Source organism: Caloenas nicobarica, chromosome 12 (genome assembly GCF_036013445.1).
Source record: "Caloenas nicobarica isolate bCalNic1 chromosome 12, bCalNic1.hap1, whole genome shotgun sequence".
Lineage (NCBI taxonomy): Eukaryota > Metazoa > Chordata > Aves > Columbiformes > Columbidae > Caloenas > Caloenas nicobarica.
The window spans coordinates 15,187,298-15,214,928 of NC_088256.1; the positions used below are offsets into that span (position 1 = coordinate 15,187,298).

At 48.0% G+C, this 27,631-nt stretch overlaps 1 protein-coding gene across 5 annotated transcripts in view; it reads right to left on the minus strand.

Annotated features, from left to right (window-relative positions):
* The window catches only part of MBNL3 (muscleblind like splicing regulator 3), a 93,681-nt gene extending 71,291 nt beyond the window's left edge, over nt 1–22,390 (minus strand). For 3 of the 5 annotated variants that reach the window (XR_010606901.1, XM_065643706.1, XM_065643704.1), the window contains exon 1: nt 22,046–22,125. The gene's annotated coding sequence lies outside the window, so the exon portion shown is untranslated. Of the gene's footprint in view, nt 1–22,045; nt 22,126–22,283 lie in introns of those variants that run through there. The other 2 variants (XM_065643705.1, XM_065643707.1) reach the window with 2 other exon arrangements.
* Nucleotides 22,391–27,631: the final 5,241 nt, after the last annotated feature.

Genomic DNA, 27,631 nt, shown 5'->3' on the forward strand with positions numbered 1-27,631 from the left:
TTCGCTCCCATACCTTCCTGCATCTGTAACATAACAGCAGTCTCCAGCTTCCCTCCCCTGTGGAAGTCCTAGTGACCTAAATGACTTCCAATTTCTCAATGCCCATGGCAAGCTTTTCTTCTGGATAGCATCTGACTCAGCATGAAATTATCAAGTCAAAACCAGGAGCCCAAGAAAGTGGACTCCGGCTCGCCAGGGCAGATGTACAGATGCACAGTGCGTTCCACATGCCCTGTCCTTCCTGCCACTAACCCGCAGCTCCCAGCCACTCATGGCCAGCAACACACAAGCACCCACTCCTGCCTGGTTGGGTGTCTGTCCAAGCTGACTTTTCAAGCAGCAGTCAAAAAAAACCAAAATAGGGATATATTCCCCCAAATCCAGAGCATGCACTCTGAACTACCGCCCATCAATGCACTTATTTTCCCACACTGCCTCCCTGCCAAGGGAAGGAGCTTGGGTGATGGCAGAGGGAGGAAGGGATAGATGGCAAGTGGAGTCTTTGTTTTAATTGGCTGCCGTTAAGAACATTAGAAGGATGTTTGAAGGAGAATGATTATGGGCAGAGTGCAGAGGAGGTAATCAAAGGTGTCCGACAAACTGTATTTATGATGTGGCTTAGCAATCCATCACCTGGCTATCATTCCTATGTACATGCACATACACAAGCCTCAAAATATATTTAGCTTGAGGGGGGCGTCTGGAAAAAAGCAGCTGTTCTTGCAGCCCTTTGCTCCTTATTACAGAAGCAATTTTTCAAATTGGGGAAGGAAATTACTTCAGATATAAAAGATAAATTGTTTTAAATTCTTGTAAGTGTGAAGACAATTTTGTTTACTAAATGCATACGAGGCAACATATGCGTACAGCACAAACCCAGCAGTGGAAATTTGGCTCCCTGCAATTCCCTGTGATATAGATGCATTTTTTCCAGAGGAAGTCCAATGGTCTTGTTTTCAGCGCTAATAGAGGAGTTCAATGAAATTTTCTATTGGGAAAGTCTAATGAGGTCAGAATAACAGAACAGAGTAACTAGGAAGGAATGTCCTTGCATTTTATTTTTAGAATAAGGATAAAGGTGGGGCTTGCAAGAGGAAGGCGATGGGCCTGCTTTGGCTGGAATGTTTGGTCCTGTGAGCTTGAGGGTGTTTCAAGTTTACTTTTTCAACAGCCAACCCCTTGCTTAAATCAGCAACAAGCAAGTGGAAGCGTCTGGCTGGGAGAAGAGCAGAGCAATGCCTGGGGACACACCGGCACTGGGGCAGCAGCCCTGGGGACCCATCACAGCTGGGGGATTCTCAGCCGCGCTCCCATCCTCAACCTGTTTCCCCTTGCTGGCTGGGAAGATGAGCACCTTCAGCAGCACCACTGAGCTGGAGATCTCTCCACTTCTGCATGTTAAAGGGAATCCAAGTTACAACAGGGTAAGCGTTGTGGGGGGAATCAAGAGCAAGAACAGCCCGACACAGCAGCACAGGGGGGGCAGATGGTGCTGCAGAAGGAGCAACCAGCAGTATGACAGGGAACAGGATTTATCCCGTTGTTAAGGCTGGATGTCAAAATCCGGCGAGAGACAGCCTCAGGGAGAGAAGAGATGGGCCAGAGTAAGGCTGTGAAAATGAAAAGGCAGGAACAAAGCTAAATAAAAGAATCGAGGTGGAGCAGGAAGTGGCTTGACTGGGATAAACAGGTAAGGAGGAAAAAGAGTGCATTCAAGAGCAAGCAGGCCTTGGTCTGTTTCCTGGCACCAGCTAATCTGATTGGCACAGAGATACAAGAAACAGAGGCTTAAATAGCTCATGGGAGCAGATCTTCAGCTGGAGAGAGCCATCGTCACTCAGCAATTAACTCCCTCGCAGGCTCTGCCCCTAAACCTAAAGCGCAGAGCTGACTCTGCCAAGCATGGCGAACGCAGAAAAACAGAACGAGACGAAGCGTCTTTGTAAGGGTTAACAGACAGCAAAGAACAAGCTGTTCCATGCATTCAGGTCAGGAAAAACAGGACTGGGACTTGACACAGGCACCATGCACATGTTGCTTTGCCAGGATCGCCACAGCTCAAGCGAAGGAGCAGCCAACTCTGCCTGCTGGGAATGAGACTGCAACGAGCTTCACCTTAAAAATCTGTGAGGACAGAGTTAACCCAGGGGAGCATCAGATGAGTATATAGTTTAGGGAGCATCAAGGCATACAACAAGACCAGTGGCTAGCATCTCTGCTCTGGTCCTTCATAATCTCTCTAGCAACAGAGTAAGGAAAGGAAAGGGGGAAAGTGTGCAGGACAAGGTGCAAAGCACCCTTTCACCCCCCTCCTGTGCTGCCCAGAGCTGCAGGTCTCCTATTTGTACTGAAGACAAGGTGGAAACAACCCAGCAGACTGTAACAAGAACCACAGATGCCCAAGGGTAACAGCAAGGCAGACATGCACAATCTCCCACCCCGATGCTCTCCAGCATCCCACTATTTCCAGCTCTGGGGACTTCCTGAGCCTGCTGTGGTTCCCTGCTCACTAATCCCCAAACAACTCCTCACTTAGTACTTGCCCAGTCTCCCCAGCACTTGTGCAAGCCACAAGCGTGCCCACAACACCTTTTGGCAAGGACCTCCACAGCTCCACCATGCCTCATGTGAAGAAGGAAGATCTCCTTTGGAGTCCTCAGCCACAATCATGCCCTTATCTTCCTGCCTGGTTTTATGATATACTATAGGCTGAACATCAGTCTCTACCCAGAGACACATCCTTTTAGGGACTTCTAGTATCAGTGATGGAGTTAAAATCTATGTACAGCAGTTTACAAAGCGTATTTTCCTCTTAGATAAAGGGGAGGGTCAGGGTGACAGAGTAATTGTGGGATAAAATGCCACGATTTCCAACCATTTCTGGGAGCCTGATGCAGCAAGTCTCATTTGCAACCCCAGACTTGGGAGAAAACTTGCAATTAAAAAAAATTAACAGTGACCTTGACTTCAAGGGCTACAATTTAACTAACCTGCATTCAGGCTTTGTTAATAACGAAGCTCTTCTCTAGGCTACAGCAGAAAGGCACTTTTCCAAAGATCAGGTTACCTCTGCCCAGCTGTGCCACAGAGGAAGTTTTAGAGACCTTCATATAAAAGCTCCAAGAGATTGCTCCTCTGCGGACACCTCCCTGCCAGCTCTTCACCCTCCGCTCTGCAAGGAGCAAGGTGAGCTCCAGCCTGGCTCAATCCAAGGGTAAGGCAGGGCTTGCAATTAAGCAATAATGATCACAATCACAAGGCATTTTAAAGGGACTGATGACCAACTGGGTGGGGTTACATTACAATCCATTAACCTAATCAGCATTTAAACCTCAGGAACTACAGGCAGAGGCTGCCACCAGGATTATAAAACTAAATGAGAACATACTCTTAAAACATGCGTCTTTCAAGGCTCTGGAGAGCCTTACAGCTACGTCTTCACAGCTAATCACATCACAGGTACAGAACAAGGTTAGAAAATAAGTGCCCAGAGCTAATGAGACAGTTCATTTGTTTTTCCCCTCCATCCCATAGTAATGTTACCTTGACAGGTGCAGTGCCTGCAGTAAATACCATGTCTGTCCCATATTCTGAATTATCCTTTTAGGGATGAGAGCAAAGATACCTATTTGGGGAACGGATGCTTCCTACAGCCTCCTGCACAGCTCACAGCATCAGAAAATTAAGTTGACTGGAAAAGCAAAGGTTGACGCTGCCCCTAAAGCAGAACTTGTTTGGTATCATTACCAGTTAAACTAGGGAGTTGCTACTCTGGAGCCTTTTCTGCTTATTTCTTTATGGATTATAGGGCAAGGCAAAAACACAAACTTCAAAGAAATGTCCTGGAAATGCCATGTGCCCTAGGACACCCCATATATCCCACTGGCAGTAGCACTGAGCCTAACTTTACCCCTCTCCTTAATTGCTACCCTACCTCTGAACAAAACATCAATTGCATGCCTTTGCTCTTATTGACTAGCTGGGATATCACTGAAACAGGGTGGCAGTTGGTAATTAGTATTTTTAACTCTTGGGAAGTCTTTTGTATGGCAGTACTTCCTCCTAGGGTGGGTTTTAACATGCTGTCCTCACTCTTCTGGAAGGCTGACTCACCAAGAGGACCTTGTTCTAGATCTCTGTGCACATGGATGGACCAAGGTCTTAGATGTGCTATCAGACTTCAAGGGAGCTATCAGGTCCAAATAGTCTCATCTCCATCCAGGTAGATGTTGAGCACTGCAGCATGGATTTTTCCAGTTTTCCCATCATTCAACTCTTTTTATGGTTTTAGTCGCTAGCTCAGTACATCCCCCAAGCTCCACACCATTTCTGCCCAGCCAGGGGCTCTGCCTGCAGACAGGAGGGTTCTTTTTGTCTGATTCTTTGTTCTTTCAACATCAGCTAAATATCACTCCCTTAACACCTGATTTAATATTTCAACCCCTTTAATTACACACAGTGAAGATTTTATCGGAAATCTGATTATTCTTTGAAAGTCTAAGCATTTCATCCCAGCCTCAGAATTGATCTAGCAACTGCTTTTAAATCTCCCATTTTAATTTAACATTTAACACTTTATACCTCCATTAATTACACTTCCCATGATCAATATCAACAAACACCATCTCTGGCCTTCTCTTGATAGAGAGACCTTGTTCTGCCAAAACTTCCAAGATAGCCTTGCTCTTGAACACAGGCATTTGTGAGGCTGATCTCTCCAGTGGGAGAGGAAGAGAAGGAAAAATCCACGAAAAACAGCAGTACTGAGTAAGTAGCAAGGTTTAGTAAGCAACGCCAACAGCAGAGCTGTGCAGACCTGGCCCCGGTGGTGGCAGGGGACTGGCCTGGCCCCAGGACGTGGGGAGCGGAGACTCCAGCCAGCTCGCCATCCATCTGTCCCACCCCCGTCTCAGATGGAGGGGACCGAGCTCTGATGCAGGGACCCACCGTGTACGGGCTCCATCGTAACTCCTGCCCACGCCGAGCAGCGGGTGAGCTGGGCTTGGCCTGTCCAAGAGCTGCACGCAAGCAATGGGGCATGGGAAATGCTGACGAGTCTACCAGGGAAAGCAAAGCTTTACCGGCTCAGTATCTCCCAGCATTTAAGCAGCCTGAAGGTCTACATCCCTTTGCTTGCCTCACTGCAGCATAACATGGAGAGCAAAGCACTTCTCTGATCCCTGAGTCTAGCAGATCTCTTATTAGCAGACACTCCATGAACTAATTAAGGAAGGTACCCATCACGCTGCCTTTATATCCAGCCACTGCCAGCTCCCAAAGGTGGCTGCACGGGAAGGGTCCATCTTCTCCAGGAGCACAGTACCAGATTTCCTTCTCCAGGCCACAGGAAGCAGAACTGGAACTGCCTGAAGGGGGTTGGGTACTCCTCTTACCCTGTCTGCAATACACTTGGGTTTCTGTGTTGCAACTGGAGATGGAAGAAAATAGCATCCCCAGCACCACAGAAAACAGGAATAATTTCTCTAGTATATTAAGCACAAGTCATTCTTATGCAAAGGCTGCCCTGTACAGCTGCCAAGGTCAGTAAGACCTTGCTTTATTTGCTGCATAAGGGCTGGTTGTGCAAGTTTTACCTTGTACATATTTTTTCCTTGCATTCTCATCTTGGATTTCCCTTCTGCTAGTGCCTCTGCATCTCACTGTCTGCTCAGTAGGTCATGCTGCCTTCTCTGGCTCTTGAAAACAACTACCCAATATTCAGTCCTTCAGAACAGTCAAAATTCCAGCAAACCGACTCTTACAGTATGTTTAATTCAAAAGACACCAAGGACAATATTGAATAACAATTTTCAAGGAAAACATGCTCCACAGCTTTTGCTAACAACATCAATATGTTTTTGTTTTCAGGGGGTCTTGACCTGCCATCCACTCACACAGCCATCACTGTTCACATTCTAGTATTTACATACAGATGATTTTTAGTGCAAGGATTGCATCCAACCAAATGGCACTGCCTGCACACACGAGCTCTGGATTACAATACCAGTAAGTGTAGATTTCAGGAAGCAGCCAAGTACTGAACAGCCTGGATCTAAATAGATGACAGACTACAGTCAATGGCTACACCTAGACTAAAAACTGTCCCTCTCCCTTGTTTACTACATCCTATGAAATTACAGGTGCAGTCAAATTTAGATATTTGCACAAGGAAGAAAAACAGGATTTTGAAACTATACAACATCATGATGCTGCAAAGGACTCAAATTTGAAGAAACTTTAACCCAAGCAGTCTGTTTGCAGAAGAACAGAGTTAAGTGACCTACTTGATGCCAGGGGCCAGGTAGGAAAGCTTCACAACAGCCTGCCCTGCTGAGGAATGACACTGCCTTGCCCCAGCCTCTAAACTCAAACCAGTGGAGAGATAGCAAGGAAAAATGTCCAACACTTGCCTTGATCTGCCAGGAGCAGCAGAGTCCCCCAATGACAGCAGGTCTTTCTTGCAGGTTTATTTCAAGCTGCACCTCACCACATCTGATCCACCATAGTGGCACCCAGTGCCAAGCTCCTGCCTATCAGTGTCTGATGCAAATAAGCTTCCAGCCAGTGAGAAGATCTGGTTTGGTAGGAACAGCAAGCCAGGACTCCAGACAAGGGCTCACGCATCCTCCTTCCATCCCAGAAATCAAGTGGTTTTGGCCATCTCACTTTGCCCCTCTGACATTGCTTGGAACCTCATTCACGAGTTACAGTTAATAACACTAATGTCACATCACCCTAAGTATTTGCCCTCAAGGGTAGAAACCCTCTCCCCCTTTATTCTGCAACTCTGACCTTGGCAGGACCCCACAGCTACTGCTGTAACACAAACCATCGTTCAAGCTTAAAACACATACTGGTGCCAGAAGTCTCTCAACTGGGGACAGGCAGCACTACAATGGGGCTGCGCAAGGGGGTCAAGAAGCACCGCTGAAAAGGGACGCAAACAAGGGCTTCAGGCTCTGAGCTGGCACACTTGGCCATACAGGCAGCTCAAAAGGTTAGCAGCACTTGTGAGCAAGAACTGTCTGGCTGAACGTACTGCCTTTGTTAACCGAGAACAGCAACATGATGGAGTGGGCTAATTAACTGCATTTTACTTTTGGGGACCCAGGCTTAAATCTTGGCTCTTGTCACAGCTGAAAATGAACATAGGGACTACAATGAGAGCCAAGATAATTTATTTTCTACAAAATCGTCAAATAATTGCTAGTCTCCTGACAGAGAGGCCCAGAACTCTATGCAAGGGCACTAGTGCTTATGCTGTTATTTCCCTGATTATAAAAGTTATTAATGGACTGATGTGAGTGGCCATCACAGCCACCAGCGCTACTTAACTGGACTGAGCATCTGAATGCAAAAAACCTCACCATGCAACATGATGCAGCACCATGCAGGTTGCAGGTCCTACAGGGAGGGAACCTGTGCCTGGCAGGATTTAAAATTAAGTTTTCATATGGATTCATATATCCCTTAAACTCAGAGGGCCAAAGCGCAGCCCTTCTGTAACTCTAGTTCTTCACTGGAAAACCACAAGGGCTGGTCATGGTCCAAAGGAACTGAGGGTAATTTCCCCACTTCCTTGCAGCTGAAGCCGCCCAGCAGAGACAGTAGGGAAGTAAGTACTTTCCCCATAAAGTAATTCTCTATTTTTATCTTGCTAAAAAGTTGTTCATTTAGAAACTAAAACTCCTGCTTCTGGGAGAAGCCAAGCACCCTTTTCCTTTCAGATTTTTACCACAGTTTTAATCTAATCAAATCAGCCATTTTTCCACTGAAAGGAATCATCGTGGAAAAATCAGAACAGCAGACCAGCTCCTCAAGGTCTCCAGGCAAGAAGTACAGATAAATTGCATTCTTGACTCTGACAGCAGCATGCTCCTTCATACTACTGTTTGCAGTGTCACCTCACACCTCTGGGCCTCAGGTTACCCATCCCAAATGACGGGGATCCTTGGTGTCAAAACAATTCTGAGAGCAACATCTCAACGGATAAGTCAAGCAGCAGCTAGTGATCATGAACCACAGTTTCGGACACAATATGCTGCTCTACTAAAGCATGGTGCCATCGATCCTCCTCTTTCCTCCTCTCTCAGTAAAGAGTCTCCAGAATCCTCAGCCGCCCACACAACTGAAGGTGGGCAGGAAGATGCAACAGAGGTCAAAAGGAGCACAGAAACGTTTTCTGAAGCAGCCTCCAGCACAGCTCAGCAATACAGCACCTGTCATCTGTACCAAGCAAGAGACCCAGACACATAACCCTGTAACACAACAAAGCGAGCAGTGAGTGTTGTCTTCATGGTAGGGTTTTACGGCAAGCCAAAGGCTTGTGTGGAAGGCTTCCCTTGAACAGCAGAAGAGGAAGGCTTAAGTCAGACTTTTACCCAAAAAGTCAGACTTAGGGGGAAGGGATCAGTCAGGAAACATCCATGAACTGGAAAAGAAGGGAGCAGCAGCCACAGTGCTCTGGGGGCTAATGAAGAACCCAGGGACCAGGTTCTCCCTGCTCCCAGGCAGGGCAAGATTGCCAAGGCCAAACCAAATTCTGCCAAATAAGGGCCACACATTTCCCCCCACTGTTATGTTTAAATACTCTTTACTCCATAGAGCTATTCTCCACTCTCCTTCCGTTTTAATCAGGCCTGACCTACAGATGTCAGCCCCATTTTAGCAAAGTTAATACAACTGCCACATCTAGGATGCTGTTACAGGAAAAACCTTACTTACACTCTTGGCTGAATTCCAGAGTCTACTTCTTGGTCTAGACCTGACCTTGTTCCTCTCTGCAAGCTTAATCCTTTACCTTAAGAGCACAGCAAACACAAAGGGACTCCCAACACGGGCCTGTCTATGCTCAGTCTCCCTTTCAGCCTGCAGAGCCAGGAGACTCTTGATCATGCTGCACAAACGCTAACAATTACTGACAGGAGGCTCTCTCAGAACCGCATGTTCTTCAGAAACACACATATGCTCAAGAGCCAAAATGCAAACGCAAAATGCGCTTTTATGTTCTGCAAGGTAAACCCCTACTCTAGAGCTCACCCAACAGGATGTGAACCTTCAACCAGCAGTTCCCAAAGTTTTCTCAGGTGCAGCTCTGGCCTTGCACCGAAACCATAGCCACGTCTGATACATCCAGCTTCATCTAAAGGCTAGAACAGAATAGTTTGGGTTGGAAGGAACCTTAAAAATCATCTAGGTCTAACCCCCCTGCCATGGGTAGGAATGTCTTCCACTAGTTCAGGTTGCTCAAAGCCTCACCCAACCTGACCTTGAGCACTTATTCATCCTTCAGCAGAAACACAAAGTATCAGTGTAAGGTGCTAATTGAAGATGAGGGTCTTCAATCAGCTGCCATGCCACCCTCCAACAGTACCTTACCAGGCAGAGCCCAGTGACTTGCTGCAGTGGTACAGTCACAGGAAGAACTCGCTTACAGCTCTTCCAGTATGTCACACTTGGCATGTTCCTTGATGTCCCCACTCCACATGGTCAGCACACAAGAAGTCACAGGCTGGAGGTGGATGGACAACAGCTTCTCCTGTCTTGCCCAAACACATCATATTAACAGGGTCTCAAGACTGAGCAGGATCTGGCTCATGTGCTCCACTTTGGCACCCAAAAACCTTGACCTCAATCACATATCAAGAGCAGTAGTGAAAATATCAACCTGCAAATGAGATATTAGCAACTAATCTGTTATCAGCTTATTCCAAGAAAGCAGCTAGCTGTGGATTCAACCTTCAGGCAACACCACAGTGTTTCTTGGCTCTCAAAGACATTTGCACAGTGTTTTCTTTAAGTGTTTGTGGGGGATGTTCAAAACCCCAATTATCTGTATCTGACATGACGCTGAACCAACACTCTCCTGGTTCACAGGAGCTGTAAAAACAAAACCCCACTGAGGCCAGGAGGAGCCTTCAGATCAAATTCTCAGAGCTTGGTCCTTGAACATGTGCTGCAAGAAATCCTGCACACAGACACACCTTTCATATCACAGGAGGAGGAGGAGTGAGAGAAGAAAAGAGATTAAAAACAAGATAAAAGCCAGATCCTCAGGTAACAGAAAAAACAGAGATGCTCCCTCAGTTTACACTACCACAGATTTGAGCCAAAGGTGCTTTTAAAGTCCTTTTATGAAATATTTTAATCTGCCTTTCTATCTGCTATGAGCGCAAGCTAGGCAGTGCTTTTCAGAGAAATTATTTATTCAGTTTTACAGTGGCTAACCTGAATTTCCAGACTGCTTCAAAAGAAAAACTGAAACATCTCTTTACAAAAGGCAAGGAGCATTAGGCTTCTTCCCACTTGTTTTTCCTTTTCTTTTTTCCCTCCACCCCTCAGCTGAAACATCTCTACCTCTTATCTAATAAATAAAGAAACTATGTATTTTTCCACTAAGAAAAATGTTCTTCCCTTCACCTCCATGCCAAAAATGTGCTGACAATTTTTTCAGGGGTTTTTTGCTGAAGCCACCCAAAGAGGAATAAATTCCTCTTCTTTTTTAAAAAATTGATTTTTTCAGTTAAGCCATCTACTTGAAAAAACAGCTAGCCTTATATTGCTGGCTGCACCCTTACAACCCAGAATAAACCCAACACAAAGCTGAAAGTGTGGCATTACCACTGGCTTGTCATTAGTGGGGCACCCTACAAAAAACACCCATGCTCAAAAGCAAATTACAGCTCAGTGAAAGTAGCCACACTGTTGCATGGACCGCCTCAATGTTACTTCCTAGATTAAAGAACAGAAAGTAGCAGCACAAATCTTAAATTAAATACAACTAAAGCTCTTATCTAAATCTATCAAATTAAGGCCCAGTTCCAGAAGATGTGGACTCACCAGGATGCGCTTCCAGGGGAGGTGTCCTGGGGACAGGGAGCTCTGGTAGCACACACCGACCCACACTGAGATGCCTCCTACATGCCCACTGCGGGGCAAAGCAACGTAACACACAGCGGGTCCGGTTTAAGGCAAGGTTTAAGGCCCTTACAACTACATTTCATCACAAATAAGCTCTAATTCTGGAAGGCAGAGGGCAGACGTGCATTTTCTTACGTGGAGATGCCCTCTACTCAACCCAGCCTAAGACCTTCACTTACGCGAGGCTGTGATTAGGGGATTCAGGTCATGAGCAAGCAGATCTCACGCTTTAATTCTCTCTCTCTCGGTTGCCTGACTCTCCATGATGAGCAACATCACATTCTTCCAGAAACATAAGCAAACTTGCGTGCAGCAGCTCTCTCCCTCAGAACAGGGAGATGCATGAAGTCGATCGTGACAACCTCCCACCCGACGGAGCTGGATGCTGCTGCTGTGCCTTGCCACTCTCTCCCCACGTTAAAGGCTCAAACAATCCTAAAGCCAGTCTTATCTCTTTGTTGCCACAATCCAGCTAAAATTACTGCATCAAGTGTACCAAAACTGTTGCGTTTGTATCTCCTCTCTGGTCCACCCCGCTGAAGATGTACATTCAGAAATACAGCAGCCTGCACCCCCTCTCGCTCTCCCAGCTGGCCAGCTTCCCCCCGCGCTCACCCTGCTGAGAGCCACTTGGACAACATACAGGTTTAAGACCATCCTAAAAACACCCACGTACCCAGCACCAGGCTGCAGCCCCAGTTCCATCCCCCTGTAAGCATCACGCAGGGTCAGATCCCTGCTAAGCGATCTGGGACTGCAGTAACACACTTTTCGCACTGCTATTTATTTGTGGCAGCTTTCACTACCTGCAAATGCTGTCCAAAACTACACACACAAAAAAAAAACCAAAAAAACCCAAAAATTGTGCTCTTAGAAGCTTACAGTCTAAAAGCAGAGGTCAGGAGAAACACTGTTCTTATTAATGCAGTTATATGGAGAGAAAAAAAAAGTCAAGACTGTATGCTTCTCAGAAGCAGATTATGGGTAATAATACAAAGATTAATGACATTAAATGAATTGAAATTCATTCTTCTATCATTCAGAATATTAAGTTTTTTACCTTCTTCCCAGTATCACTCCCATTTCTAGTCAGCTTTACTTTCTGCCTATCATGAAGATGTTATATTTGGAATATAATCACCATCATGGACTTTTCCCCCCTGCAGTTTTGTTGTACTGGACGTCTTTAAAAAATAAAAAATAAAAATTAAAAAAAAGCGCATTTGTAGTGTTAATTTAACAACCATCCTAGCTTTTTTTTTTTTTCTTTTAAGGTAATTGCTGCATAACTCTGTGAACAAGTTTTGCAAATGCCACTCAGCCCAAGGCTCTGCCGGGCAGAGGGATCCAACAGTGCTCTCCAGCCTGGGCACGCTGCAGCATCAGTGCACGTCATGGGCAAAAAGGACCAGCAAAACATCTGTCACTAGTGACCAAAATTTAATTTTAAATTTGGGTTGCTCCTCACAAACATTCAGACTCAAACTGAAGAAATAGCTCTGTGCTGCCTCTCTAGGAATTAGATGTTTTTAAAGCAGCACTAGCAAACTGAAGGTGGAGCATAGTAACAGGAGCAAAGTCAGCCACATATTCACTCTCAGGCAGAAAAACTCCTTTTGAAACTTAAAAGTTCCAGTTCAGCTGCAGGATCCCTCTCTCCAAACATCCTAAGAACAAACAAGTATCTAAGGATGCTTTAAAAAAAAAAAAAAAGGCAGCCATCAGTCAAGCAAATCACCAGCCACAGTTTGCTGCTGAACATCATGAATGTTCCCGCTAAAAGCTTCTCACACATTTGTATCTACGTTTTACTGAAAGAAAGAGAACTTCACCACAAACAAACTGCGAATTCCTGCCTGTCAGCCCTAAATCTGGAGCGCGTGGCTGGGCTGCATCTCCAAGCTCCAGCCTTCCCAGTTTGTTCTCTTGGTCCCTAGATCGGGAAGGCAAGCCAACATATCCCCAAGCCTACAGAGCAGGAATCAGCAGGCAGTTATTTGAAATGTAGTTTGGGGTGAATTACAATAGCACAGGATCAGCCCATCTCAACTGTCCAGTCCTTTTTTGTTTCAAAAATGGAGTTACTGCTGGTGAAAGGCACCTGCCTTAGCTCACGGCCTTATGCAATAGCTGTATTAAGCATTACTTTTATTAATCAGTATATAACTACAATAGTTAGCATTTTATTGAATTAAAAAAACCTCAGCACCTTGGCAAACAGCCTTCAGTGACGGGCTGAGCCGCACCCATGCAGACGCTCTCCTGCAGGTCTGGGCATCCTCCAGCTCCGATTTCACCATTTCCAGCTGACCCAAGCAGAGGTTGGAGTGGCCAGGGCAGCTCTGCCCTCTGCCTCAGCCAGGACAAGCATTCACAAGATCAAGCACAAGGCAGAGGAATGAGGACAGCAGCAAGGAGGGAAGAGAGTGTACCTTTCAGTGCCAAAACCCATTTGAAGGGCATGAAACGGCAGGCTTAGCTCCTAATGGCACCCGTGGAGGTCAAGGGCACTTGGCACAGCCCAGGAGCTTGAGCAGCCAAGGGCTCTGCCTCAGCAATGCCCGTCTCTCAAGAGGCTTCCACAATTCCCCCAAATACACATGTTCCCCACCAGCCTGCACTAAAAGTCATATACATTAGAAACACACAGGAGGAACTGGGTGCAGACCCTATGATAGGGATGAATCCCGTAGCATTGTGCAACCAAACACTCTTCCCATCCAGAAGTCATCAGGTTCTGCATCCCCTAGGTTGGCTGAGCAGGTGGAGATGCTCCTAGACCTGGCGGAGAAACTGCTTCTCATGTAATCTGGCATGCAAAATGATGTAATCACCTAACTAAGGACATCTAGGACACACTCTACAGCTGGGCTGAATTTACAAATCCCAATATCGCTAGAGCAACAAGATGGTGGCACCGTACAGAAAATAAATCTGTTGTTAGACGCACCAGAAACTTCCCTGTACCTTATGAATGGATCTCAGGGGCTTGTCAGAAGGACAACTTTCCACCTAACATAGGACACAGAATTAATTCGCCTTTCAGCAGCAGCATCCTCATTCCAACCTTGGCATCTGAGCATCAGCTACTGAATGAGTCATATTACAACACAGTCACCAGAACTGGAAAGTCCCCAACCCAGCAGGTCTCCCCCTTCAGCAAGGCTGATATAACCTCATGCAGAATCCGCCCCACATGCCCTACTCATCTCCTCAGTCTCAGAAGAAACGTGAATCACAACTACTCAACTGACTTCCTCAGTCAGATACAACACTAGCATCTGGAGAATTCAGAGAAAGAAGAATAGGCCACCTGTAACCCTATCAATGGCTCCATGCTACTGTTTCTTTTTTGTACCTCAAAAATAACTTTACTGAAATGTATCTGAAGATGCAACAGAAGTTCCCTGGGCCAGCACTCCTCATTACCATTTATTTAAAAACAATCCCACTGATATCTGCTATGGCTATAAAAAGATCTATCCATCCTGACTTGCTGACTGCAGACAGGGTAGGAGATCCTACAACTGAGCGGTTTGATGAAGAAGAGCAAACAGCACTGCTGAATTTTAACCAGGTTTTGGGGAGAGAAACCTGATGCCCTTTTCCTGCCCAGCCCAGCCAGGGAAGAGCCCAATCCTCTCTTCTCCATCGGTTTTGCATCTCATGGCCCACGGTAACTCTTTGCACGCTGTGGACTAACCCAGCGCTCTGGAGACCAACTCCCAGCAGCCAGCCGTGGCTCAGAGCAGGTGATGCTCTTTTGCAGGAGCCAGTTTTCCTATATGGGGCAGGTTTTCCCATCAGTGAGCCAGGGGCATTTGGCAGCTTGCCACTCCAGCCTTTAGGACCACTTTTAAGGACCAGTCCATCAACCCACACACATCCCCTCCTGGCAACACAGCCCTGCGCAGCACAACCACCACTACCTCTCCACGCAGGCCCAGGACCTTCCACCAAAAGGTCACCAAACACTTAACAAACATGAATGAATTAAGTCTCAGCATCCCAATTAGCTCTGGCAGCATCATCCCCTCGCGACCAAGGACTGCAGAAGCAGGCTGAGGTGTCCCTGCCTCCCCATGAGCCTGCAGAGGAAGCAGCCAAGGCAGCCAGACCTGCCGGCTCCCTCCCTCTGCTCAGCCACAGACCTGCCACCTATTTCAAGGGCTCTTTCCAAAACAGAAAGAAAAACAAACCAACCAAAAAAAGCATCACACCAAAAACCAGCACAACTTTCTGCTTTCCCTGAAAAGCAGGCCTGTGCAACAAAAAAAGATACTAATAAAGGTTTCACCATCCGAATTAAAAGTCAAAGGCAACAACAAAGAGTCTCTGAAATATAAGAAACATGTTGTGCACAGAGTGAAATTTATTGCTGCCTTGCAGAATGTGGCCAAACATCTTAATATGGAAAAACACCACTACTTTTGACCCAAATAGATTGGGAACAGGAAGTAAAAGCAAATTACCCAGCTGCGGCCTCCCCACATTACGAGCAGCAGCAGCAAAACCTGCGTTTCCCGCGGCCACCCGGGTCCGCATGCTGTTTGCCCCACCTAAACCAGTCGAAGTTTATTATTACAGTTCTCGCAGGCAAGATCAAACCTTTATCAAAGGGGAATCAGCTGGGGAGAGCCAGGGAAACAGAGACTGCAGGAATCACCCCAAAATGCTGCAGCCATTTGCAAACCACACAGCCAAGCTCCCTTGCGAGGGGATTCCCCTTCTGTCCGTGGCTCTCTTGCTCTTCAGCAGCCAAATTCCTGACTCAGGACAGGCATATTTCAGGAGTTAATTTCGGGCTTACTCCATCATCACTAGCAAGCCCTGAGAAATTAAGTCAAGCCTCAATTGGCTCAAAACATAGTTGCGTTTCTTTTAAATAATAGCTTTGCATTATTTCATTTTTTGTTTATGTTTTGAGCTTCTGCATATTATATTCTAATTACATTTTCAAGCTTTCATTTGCAGCTACAGGAATAACCCAGAAAGACATACAGATGAGCTAATTTTCAAATCATCACTTGGTAAGGAGCTGGAGATTTTTGAAAAAGTGACAGATAGACCAAGGGACCAGCAAGACAAAAAAAAAAACCCCAAAAACCAAAACAAAACACATGAAAAAACTGACAGCCCAGCATCTCTTTTGTTAAAAATAGTAACTCAGTGCCAGAGGGAATGGCTTTAAGACCTTAGCAGAGCAAATAATGAATGTCATACATGTGACACAAAATGTTATTTACACAAACACTATACACTAAAAAGCAGCTCAGAAATAGATATTTTCATTAAAACTTTGCTTTCAGAAAATCCTGTAAGCATCATTTTTACTAGCTTGAGCAGATTTTTCCTGCAAGATTTTAAAAGATTACATGCCAGGTATAGAATACTTCATAAAGCAGAATAAGATTTTTGACTTGCGTTAATTCTTAAAAAAAAAAAAAAAAGGCAAATTACAGCCATTAGTACAACATTGCCTTCGCAGCAGATTAATGCCAGCATTACCGAAAGCAAAACAGCAAAATTTCACTCAACGACACTTCTGGGTAATACAGACATCTGCAGAACCAAGGGGAAAAAAAAAAAAGGCACATAAACATGCACAACCACACATTTTGTGCATTGCCATCCAAGACTTTTACAAGGATGGGTGTTTTGTGCCACTGTTTTGCAAGAAAATGCTGTGAGTGTGCTCACGAATTTGCTCTCCTGCATGCAGCAGGCTCCAGTCCTACCTCATATTCTTTTAAATCCATCACCTTCATGCTCCTAAATGCTGCTTTGGCAGAGGGGTTGCACTGTGAGGAAGGAAACCCCACCCCACCCCCATTATCATGCTGCATGAAAACCTCTCTCTGCCCCAGAAAAAAAAAAAAATCCAAGTTTATCACGCCGAGGAAAAAACAATAAGTGGGAGTCCAAAAAGGCAGTCAGAAGTGCCGCCAAAAATTCAGAGCTCTTTCTCAAAAAAAGGCCCTCCCTTAGGAACCCTGCCAGTCAAACCCGATCACGAGGCTGTTTTCCGAGGGTGAATAGAGTTCTTATTGACACAGCTTATGTCTGCAGCATGCAGCCCTCCGCAAGGCTTTCAAGAGCCGATCGGATTACACAGACACATTCTCTCGGATTTTATGCATTCAGAAGCCTTCAGACATAAAAAAACCCCAGCTCCAAAGGCCCCTGGTTTTTCAGCTTACTATTGGCCTACATGCTTTTACAAAAAAAAGAAAAGAAAAAGAGCAGGCAAAGATATCCTGGCACCTTTACTTGGGCTTCACCGTCGCTGAGCAGGGCCATATAATTTGGAGGCCAAGCCACAGATTTGCTCCATGTGAGTAATAGGAGACAACCCATTCCCATGATGGGTACTTAGCATCGGGATGGGAGAAGGGAAAAAATAAATATCTGCTGACACCACTTAAAATGGGGGAAGATAACATTGCTCTAGGTAGACAATCCTTCCTGGAAGATGGCACAGAAAAAGGGGAGGATACACACCTTTTAAAAGAACATGCACTGCCATAGCTTAGCAGGCAAGAGGTGCCCAACTGCAAAAGCATCACAAGCACAGATTCAGGCAAATCATACACAGGAACCTACAGAAAACAAGCTAAAAGGATCCATTTATACCATTTCTATATTTAGCAAGCACAAGGAGGAACTCCATTGCAGAAGCAGACACATGTACAAAGTTGGGGGTATCTGTGATGCTGTATTAAAGGTGAAGAGAGAATTACAAAATGTTTTGTTATTATAAATGCTCCAGCTTAAAGACAGCACTTCAGCAAGAGAAACAAGCCTGTGCCTCCACTGTAGGACAAAGGAGGACCTGAACATTGCCCTAGAGAAGGATGTGTGCACTGCCCAGAGGTCTGGAATACACTTATTAAAAAGAAACTTGCAGAACAGTCTAACAAGCAAACCAGTGCATTATGCATGAGTAACTGGTTCCCTGTCACCTCAAAGGAAACAGCTCCTGCATCAACTCATCCACACTGAATTGAAACTTCTCACTGAAACATTACATATTGCAAATAGCAAATCAAGCAAGCTTGAGCTTCAGAGCTTTTAAGGGATTTTAAGAGCAAACACAGACTGTTCAATACAGACATCCTCTTCCCCCTGCTTCCAGGCTCAGATCACTCCCCATTTAAGTGTTTCTATCATGTTGCAAAAGGGGTTTTTTCACATTTGCTTGGAGGATGGACCTGGGTAACCCAAATGTGGGGTGCCATGTCTGTCTGCAGAGACAGTTCTCCTTTGGTTGGACATTTACACTTTGTTTTTAGAGCACAGTTCCTACGATTGCCTTTAGAAACTGAGATCTAAGCAAACTCTGCTTTTTAATGCACAGCCTCCCTCTCGGTGAGCAGCCTCATGTTTCTAGTACTCATTTGAGTTTCCACACGTGATTTCTAGTATGTTCATGGTCAGAAAAACCTGCTCCTATGAAGGGTGCACACTCTTTCCCAACATGTCTGAGTCACGCCATGGTTTGCACCACTGCCAAAGCCAAGCTCTCACCACCAGCACAGCAGGGTGTCCTGCTGCAGGCATCAGTCACCAAATCCTGACGGCAGATTCATTATCATCATCACCTGTGCCTGCACTAGCCACAAAGAAAAATCATCATTTGATTTCAGGCTCCTGACTAAGCTGGTGACTTGGAAAGCCACAGTTTGACTTGGACATGAAGAAAGATACATTTGCAAGACATTAGCAATGCAGTTTTGCTGTCAGTTTAACTCAGCATAACCCAGTGCTGCTAATAAAATCAGCAATCCAGCCTCATCCTGTCCTGCCTGTGCACCCCAGGTCCTTGTGCCAACACAACTGTCTCTGTGGCCACATAGAGAAGCAAACCAAGGAAGCAGTGGTGGCTAAAATGAGCATTGCTTTATTTCTTGCTATTCTACCAGGTTACTCTTAATCCAAAAAGACTGCAGAGACTGGATCAAAGGACTAGAAACAGGACCACTTTTTCCAGCATAGCACGAGCTTCAACACTGATTTGCAAGCGATACTGCCAAAGGTAAGAAAGCCAACCTCCTCCACTTTGCAGGCAATAGTTTTTAAGTCCCACTTTGAGATTCCCTTAAACACACAGAACAGCCTCAAAACATCACTTCTAGTGGCAGCACAAGTGCAAAACTCTAAGGTCCACATATTCATCTCGCCAAGGTGAGCCAAGCCCAGGAGAAAACTTCTAGGTCTGTAAAAATTGAAGAACAACATTTAAGCTTCAGGCTAACCATTCCAAGAGAGGCAGCAGAGGAGGTCACTGCTGCTTGCAAACTGGAATTGGGCATGAAAACCATTTGAAAATCCTATACATGGATGCAACACCCCACCTAGACCACTGCCCAGCATCCCTGCTCATCAGCAACCTCCCAGCAGCACATGGACCAGCACCAGGAGGGAGGAATGGCAGCCCAGGTCCACTACCTCATTCGCCGTGGGGATCCCTCGCTCCCCCATGGCAGTGGAAAGGATGTGGCACCCCGACTTCTCCCGACCTGGCCAGATGCTGCAGCAGGCTGAGCGGCACAGAGGTTACCGCACCGAGGGGCTGCCTCACTGACCACCAGGTCGGCTTTGCACCCTTGTTGGTATAACCCAAACTCCCCGGAAGATTGCACCAGACCCACGACAGACATAGAGCTGTATACAGGCTGAACCAGGTGCGTATGTAAAAATCAACCGCTTCTGGCTGACTGCGCCCGAGAGCAGGCTGCACCTTCTCCTGCTGTAAGTGCATCCCATAATACCCAGAAGCTTCTGCACAGTCCATTGTCTTTCAAAGAGAAATACTCAAATACTGAAATAGCTCTCAAACTTTTCTGGGCCATCACTACTTTAAAATGACTTCATTTAAATATGTACCATGTCTATATATATGCACACGCACACGCCAAGGGAAATTAGCATCCGTGAGGAGGGCGGGTGCCCACACACGGCACCTCGGCACAGCCTCCCCGCTCTGCCTGGGCACGACAGAACCACCATGGCTCTGCACCAGAACAACCCTATGGCAAACCAGAGCTGCTCCAGGATCCTGCCCCACTGGCAGGAGCACTGGAAAGACCACAGCCTGCAGGCTTTCCACCAGACCACTTGCTAACACACATCTTTTTTGGGGTAGAGAGAGCAGTGGGGGCAGGGAAGTTTTAAGACCAAATTACAGAGTCCTTTTAAATTCTTCAGTTCTGCACAAAGCTGAACCTCTAAGTCCTTCCTTCAGGAGTGTCCGCTCACCCCCCAGGGCTGAGATGCATGTTTTGGACCTTCATTAGTAAGTAACACTCCAAGGAGCAGGACTGTGCCACGCAAGGCATTTCTCCAACCTGGAGAGCAGCACCATTGCAGCTTCCATGTACTACCTTAAAAGCAAAATACCCGCAAGGAGGACCCATAGGGGGAAAACGTCTCTGCAGCCCCATGGAAGCTGCTGTATGGAAATTTTAACTGCATTACTTCTGCTTCTGCATAATCCCAGAAGAACTACCTTAATTGAGACTGCTCCAACTCAGACACTCGATAGTTTCAACATGGTATAGACTATTACCTCGCTCTAATTACAGGATCACGTTACATGTCCAACAACTGCTGCAATTTAGTCTTGCCTGATACACCCCAGCTCAAAATTGCTCATCCCACCTCTCCCATACTTTCTGGCATCCTTTGAAAAAAGGCAGGGATACCTAGCAACATTTCAGCATCTGACACATATGCACCCCAAGCCCCAAAAAGGTAAAGTCATTATTTCCTGGCAGTAACAATGACTTTCAAAAGTGCAAACAAACTAGTTTTAAGCAAATAGCACAGACACGACACTACTGCTCACACGCTTGTCTGTGCAAACACATTACTGCTAACAACCACCACTGCACAACACCACGGATTTGCACGATGCTCCCCGAGCTAGGTGTTGATCTTGCACAGAGCCCGTCCATGCAGGAAAGGACTTTTCAGAGAATCAAAAGCTGCAGGATTAGGCCCTCGGAGTTTCACTGCCTCAAAGGCAGGGGATGTTCCTTACAGCAGTGCGTGTCTTGCCTTTGAGCTCAAAACGGCATTCACAGCTCCCGTTGCCACGAAAGGGAAAGGTTTTCTCCCTGCAACCGTTTGCCTGCGCCTCAGCCGAATGCTAACAGGTCTCTCACTTGCATCTTGCCTCCCCACCACTGCCTCATGTTCTACAGGGGAATATTTTGTTCCCTGAGCGGACAAGCTGTCCGGTCATCACTCCACGATGATTCAGCAAGGGGGTGGCTCCCCGTTGGAAGGCACACCTACCGCAAACTGTCATACCACGGGGCTGGGTGAAAATGGGAGAAGTTGCACTATCTATCATGGCTGCACTTTCTGAAATGCGTAGACCTGGCCTGGTAAGGTCGAGGGGTGCGAGGGTGGAAGGGGGTCTTCCATCTGCAGGGACATGGGAATCATTTAAGGAAATATTCTCGAGGCTTATAACTACGGCACAAATAAATAAGGAAAAAAAAAAAAAAAAGCCAGACAGTTTCGGAGCCAGCATCAACTTCGCCAGGCTGTGTTCTTTGTTTCTAGGCAGACTCCAGTGCGGTGGCAAAAACGAACAAATGCGCATGTCTTCATAAGAGTCCAAAAAAAAAAAAGAAAAAAGAAAAATGCCCCCTCCCCTGCGATCGCTGTAGCGTTAGGGGAGTCCGCCAGGCACTTCGTGCCGCTTTTTTCAGAAGCCAAGTCCGCTTCCACCCTGTCCTGAGCAGACGTTTCGCGATGCTACAGAGCTACAGAGACAGCGCCTGAGACACTTTCGGCTGCAAACATTAGTTTTGGTGCGGGTTTTTTTTTTTTTTTTAAAAGAACGAAAGGACACCCCGGCAAACGCACCGCGACGCGCCGGGCCCCCTCCGCAGACGCTCCCTCAGCCGGCGGAGCGGAGCGGGGCCGCGGCCAGCCCGCCGCCGGCAGACAAAGGAGCCGCGCCGGCACCCCGGCCGGCCCGCCGCCGCTCCCGGGACACCCGCCAGCGGCCGCCGAGCTCCCGGCCGCGGGATGTGCCCCCGCCGCCGCCACACGCGCGCCCCCGTCCCCCCTCGCCCCGCGGCTCGGCGGGGGCAGCCGGGCCCGGCCTTACCTCAGCGGCGGCGGCGCTCGCAGGCAGCGGGCGGCCGCACCGTGCCACGCGCGGCGGCACGGGGCGAGCCACGGGGGCCGGTTTAGCGCGGGGGCCGGCTGCGCGCCGCCATTTTAACGCCTCCCGCCCGCCCTCCGCCCCCTACGCGCCCTCCTCCCCCCCCCCCCCTCCCCGCTTCCCCGCGGCTGGCCGCCACGCGCGGCGTGGAAATGCCACTCAGCGGCGCCCCCCCACACACCTCCGCCCCGCCGCCGCCGTTACATTGACGCAGCAGCTCCCGGTCGCCGGGCCCGCCGTGGCGGAGCTAGCAGGGCAGCAGCAGCCGCCGCTGTCGTGGCCCCTCCGCCGCCGCCTCCCGCCGCCGGGCGCACATGGTACGCTCCGGGGCCGCGCCGCGCCCCGCCGGCCGCGCGCGCCGCCGCGCCGCCTGGCTGCTGCCATGGCAACCGGCCGGCCGCGCCGAGCGGGCCCGACCCGGCGCCCGCCCGCCCCGCCGGGCCCGGCGCACCCGCCGCCGGTGCGGGGCGAGCGGCGGCCCACCCGTGCAGCGGCGCCCCCGGGCCCCGCGGGAGGGTCTCCTGGTGGCTGTCGCCTCTCCGGGCTCCCGGACAGCTTCTCCCGCAGCGGCGGGGTTGACGCTGCCGCCCGCGCCGGCGTGACACGGGCACCAGCCGGCGCACCGGAGGGGAAACCGGGCCCAGCACCCGCACCTCTTCCCGGCCGCAGGACCCCAGAGCCACCGCTGGACCTCCCCCCGCTGCCCCCGTGTCCACCCTGTCCGCAAAGCCACCACCGCAGCCACGTGCTGAGGGACTGTGTCCCCACTGTCCCCAAAGCCACCATCACACAGCCCTGCCGTGTTCCTTCTGTCCCCAAAGCCACCATCACACCTCCTCGCTGTGTCCCCACTGTCCCCAAAGCCACCGTCACACCTCCTCGCTGTGTCCCCACTGTCCCCAAAGCCACCGTCACACCTCCTCGCTGTGTCCCCACTGTCCCCAAAGCCACCGTCACACCTCCTCGCTGTGTCCCCACTGTCCCCAAAGCCACCATCACATCCTCCCAGCTGTGCCCACCCTTATCTCCAAAGCCATCGTCGCATCCCCTCACTGAGGGGCTGTGTCCCCTCTGTCCCCCGAGGAGCCATCGCATCCCCACAACCACATCTCATCTGTCCTCAAAGCCACCATTGCACCCCCCTGCTGTGTCCCCGCTGTCCCCACAGCTGTTGTCACTCCCCCCCACAGAGGGACGGTGTCCCTATCAGGCTTGGCCACCCTTACCTGGGCAGAGGCACAGCTCTTCCACGCTGCAGTGCTCATTTTCACCCCTGTTTTGCAACAGAAAAATTGCGTACGCCGGGACAGTCATCAGGGAAAAAAAGCGCGACGTGAAGCAGATGAGAGAGTAAATCATAAAAGCCGTCGTACATGTTCTGCATACTGCAAACGGGGAGCTAATTTCCTGGCAGCCGTCTTCAGGATGCTTCAAGTCAGTCTGCGCCAATGTGGCCCTTAAAAACCTCACAGCGTCCAGCTGCAAGCAACCCCACTCATTTCTGACTTTAGCATCTAATTCCCACAAATACAGATATTTTAATTACGCATTTTGTCAGGGTGAGCTGAAAACAACCAGCAGCTACCAGATCACTGAAGAAAACAAAGTCAATCATATATTTGTTCTAAAAAATCAGCTTTTTATGGGGTTCAGTGATGTTTGCAACATTTCGTCAAGCATGAGCTCAACCAGAAGCAGAAAGAAGCAGCCGAAGGTTGTTTATGGCACACGGAGTGGCCCTTCCTGACAGCAGCACTAATGGAAATGACTATAATAAACCACCAGTGTTTGTGGTCTGAGCAGTGAAGCGGGAGCCCTGATTTCTGCACCCTGTTCTGACAACCACTTCCCAGTGACGAGGAGCAGATCACTTCTCCCCTCTTCCTAGTTACCGCCACCGTTTTGTAGTTGAGATCAATTAGTTAATGTTTGAAAAGTCAGTTGAAGATGAAAAAGCATTTACATACTGCTAATAAAACCATAATGATCCCACTGTTAAACATTAAACACACAATGACGTGTAAAAAAAAAAAAAAAATCACTTTCATGGAAAATTCCTCTTGCTGCAAAGTCAAAGGATTAACTCCTAAAAAAAAGGAAGGACGAGCTCAAGATTGCATCATAGTACTGTGTCTCAGGGGTCTGGCTTCTGTTTAGGTCTCTGCCACCGATTATTTGTGCAGCCATGCACACATCACTTGGGCCAGCAGTTGCTGAAGCGGCTGGTGGGCCGACCCACCTGAAAGTGGCAAGTTAATCCAGAGCTAGCCAAAAATCATCAGACGCATCTGGAAAATGCTGGTCTTTGTCATTTTGTGTGTCCGCTTCCCCATCTGCTAAACACGATGAGGATTGCAGCTGCATAGCCTGATTTTTCTAGGCGAAATAACCCGGCAGCAAGCAAACCCTGGCACCAGGGTCCTTAAAATCCTGGAGAGCTGTGCTACTCACAAGACACTCGTATCACACTGCAGTGTGAGGAATAAAAGCAGGTGTGTGGAACTTTCCAGAGGTTTTTCTTGGCCATCTCTCTTTAGATGTAAAACCGGTAGTTGTGCCGCTGGTAGGGCTCCGGGTCGCCGTATGTAGAGCAATGCATGTCTGATGCTCTGACCTACAGGCAAGAAGGAGGAGAGAAACCAGGAAAACCACGTTTGTCTGTACCTTTGGGCCTGCACAGCACCATATTCATGGTGATGAGCCACCGGTGTTTCTGGCAGGGCAGAAGCCGTGAATGGGATTTGCACAACAGGAGCTCCAGGCAGTTCAGGGCTTGGTACAGTGATCTCAGAGAGGAGAACTCCTCTCCAAAAAGAGCAGCCCTTTGACAAGGTAACCCTCATTTCCTCAGTCCAACTGCCCTTAGCAAGGAGCATCCCAGAGCTGCAACAGCCTTTTACATCTTCCTCCTGAAATCTGATGCTACCCTGCTTTGATGGTGATCAGTTGTTGACTGCAGAAAAGCTGAATCATGAAACAGAGGTTATAAGCAAGGTTATTTTTAATGAAGGAAAGAAATTCCACATCATGCAGAAGTCAGAGCAAGGAACTGGCAGATAGGGCTCACAGGTCTCACTCATGCCCTGATACTCTCCACGTCCTGAAGCAAATTACGATGTCTCTAACCTTTAATTTACCTGCTTGTAACATGGACAAAGCAGCAGACTCCAGTTGTGCTTTCTTTGTACAAGTAAAGCTCCTGGTGTGACAGTAAAGCGGTGCTGGGAGCTGCGCGATGCCTGGGGCTGGCTTTCACAGTCGCCCAGCACCTTGCAGAGCTATTTTCAGCCATGCAAAATGATCATGCACAGTATTTCAGCAATGTTCGTAGATGTTTTGAAGGCAGAGAGAAACTATCCAGTCTGATTCCATGCTCCCATATTTCAGAGTCTTACATTTCAATTCCCACATGCTGGAATTCCCACATGCCTGGTTACTTCTGCTTCATTTTGCGCACTGAAAACTCAAAATAGAAAAGTTTTGTAGCCCAGAGTCTCCTATTACTTCCTTCAGGCACTGGCGTGCTGTAGGGTGTGTGTTGTAGATACCTAGCTCAGGAAGAGGGAAGACAAGTCTGGTACACCTACAGCTAACTGGGAAATTTCCTGCTTATGCCACTTCTTATCTCTCACACTTAAATTATTTCCAGAAAAGCATATTTCATTTTCCTTAGGAAAGATGCCTCAACTCAGGGAAGCAGGGGACTGATGCTGGGACTGGCCAGGCTTCCATGCGCTGCCCGAGGAATATGAACAACCCCACGTACAGATCCTTGTGAACCTGTCTTCTGTGCTCCATGCCCGTTAACAAGCACTTTGGGTGCATCTCCAACTTTACATACATATCTTCTAAGGTTAAAGAACTCTAGCTTTTTTGAAAATATTTTAAAGTGTATGTATTATATATACATATATAAAAATATAAACACACATACATAAACTTACAAAAACTTCAGAAGACTGGAAATTTTCGTGCCATACTTTATTTACAACCCTGCTAGGGCTCTTTGCTGCTAGAGGCACTTACCTTTCTTGCTTAAGTTTTCTCCAACCTAAATATCGATTTCCACATAGAAAATATCAAACAAAAACCATGGCATTGATGGATCTGATCCAGAGTGGGTTCTGCTCCTGCTGTTCACTCACTGATGCAAAGCCCTGGCCCACCTTCACCTGCCTGCTGTGGGAACAGACATCAAACCAGCATACGCTGGGAACAAACACCAGTACCCGGGCACCTCCAGTGTGGCTGTGAGAAGTGGAACAGGACCAGCCTTGCAAGCCAGTTCTCTCTTGCAGGTGCCTGCAGGGACACGTGGCCATGTGCCAGTGGATGGAATAACCATCACCCCGCACCAGTTATGGAGCATGGATGCTGCAAGGCTGCGTTAATTAGTGCTTGAGACGCCTGTGATCTGTAGATGAAAGGTGATTTACAGCTGCAAATTATTGCTCTTCGTCATGTGAAGTCATTGTTTTCTGGTGTCCCTCATTTTGACTCATGCCACATCCCATATTTGGTGTGGGGCAGGCTCTTCTCTGTGGGCAGATGTATAGGTGCTTTACATCTCCAGACAGCTGCACGCTGTAGAAGTGTGCGATCTGCTCACATCACCCGTTTGAGGGAGCCTGGCTGTGCCCATGCTTGGGTAACTTGGGCTGGGATTTGCACAAAACTGCAACACTTAGCAGATTGCTCAGTTGGTGGATTTGGAGGGCCTGTCTTTGAGGCTGGATACTCGGCTGGGTTGTGCACTCAGATCTGTGAACAGGCAGAGAACCAGCTGGGTGAACCTTAAATCCTGCCACAGAGAGAAGGAACAGGAATATCCTGAGCCTCTGTGCTTGGAGCTGCCCCAGGCAAGGGGAGGAAGCCAGAGACGACCAGACTGGGGCCCCTCAGTTTACAGCTTCTCATCTGCATCCCAAACCTCCTGGGCAGGAATTACAAAGCAGGAGAGGTTTGTGTCTTTGGCTGGCGTCTGGAGGGAAGGGATATTTGGGTGGTTTTGTGAACAACCCATGGATAGCAGAAGGAACAGGTAGATTCAATGTCCTTCCAGCATTAAGCATCACGGCACGCGCTCCCCATCAGGCTGCAGAGAGCAAGCGGCCTTTTGCTCTTTACTACTAAATAAACCAGCAGAAAGTAGCACGTGGTGTAAGGTAGTTGTAATGATGGAGGAAGAAATATCCCTGATACTCCACACTGCACAGGGCTGCCAAGCATGCACATGCAGGAGGGCAGGACTGGCAACACCGGCCAGGCACGGGATAAATTAGCATCTGCAAACACTGTGACCCAGAGCAATTACAGCACGGAGCGGGATTTCCTTCCACTGCACTCACTGTGCAGCTTTCCACCTGGGAAGTAAATGACCACTCACACAAGACAGCCCAAGGCAGTCAGGGATTTTTACAGTTGGAAGACATCTCCTAGCTCCTGCCTAGCCCATACCAGTTTCCCTCTTTTCCCCCAAGGTCCATGAGATTTGAAACCTCTCCAAGTGATGACATTCCCAAGTAGCCT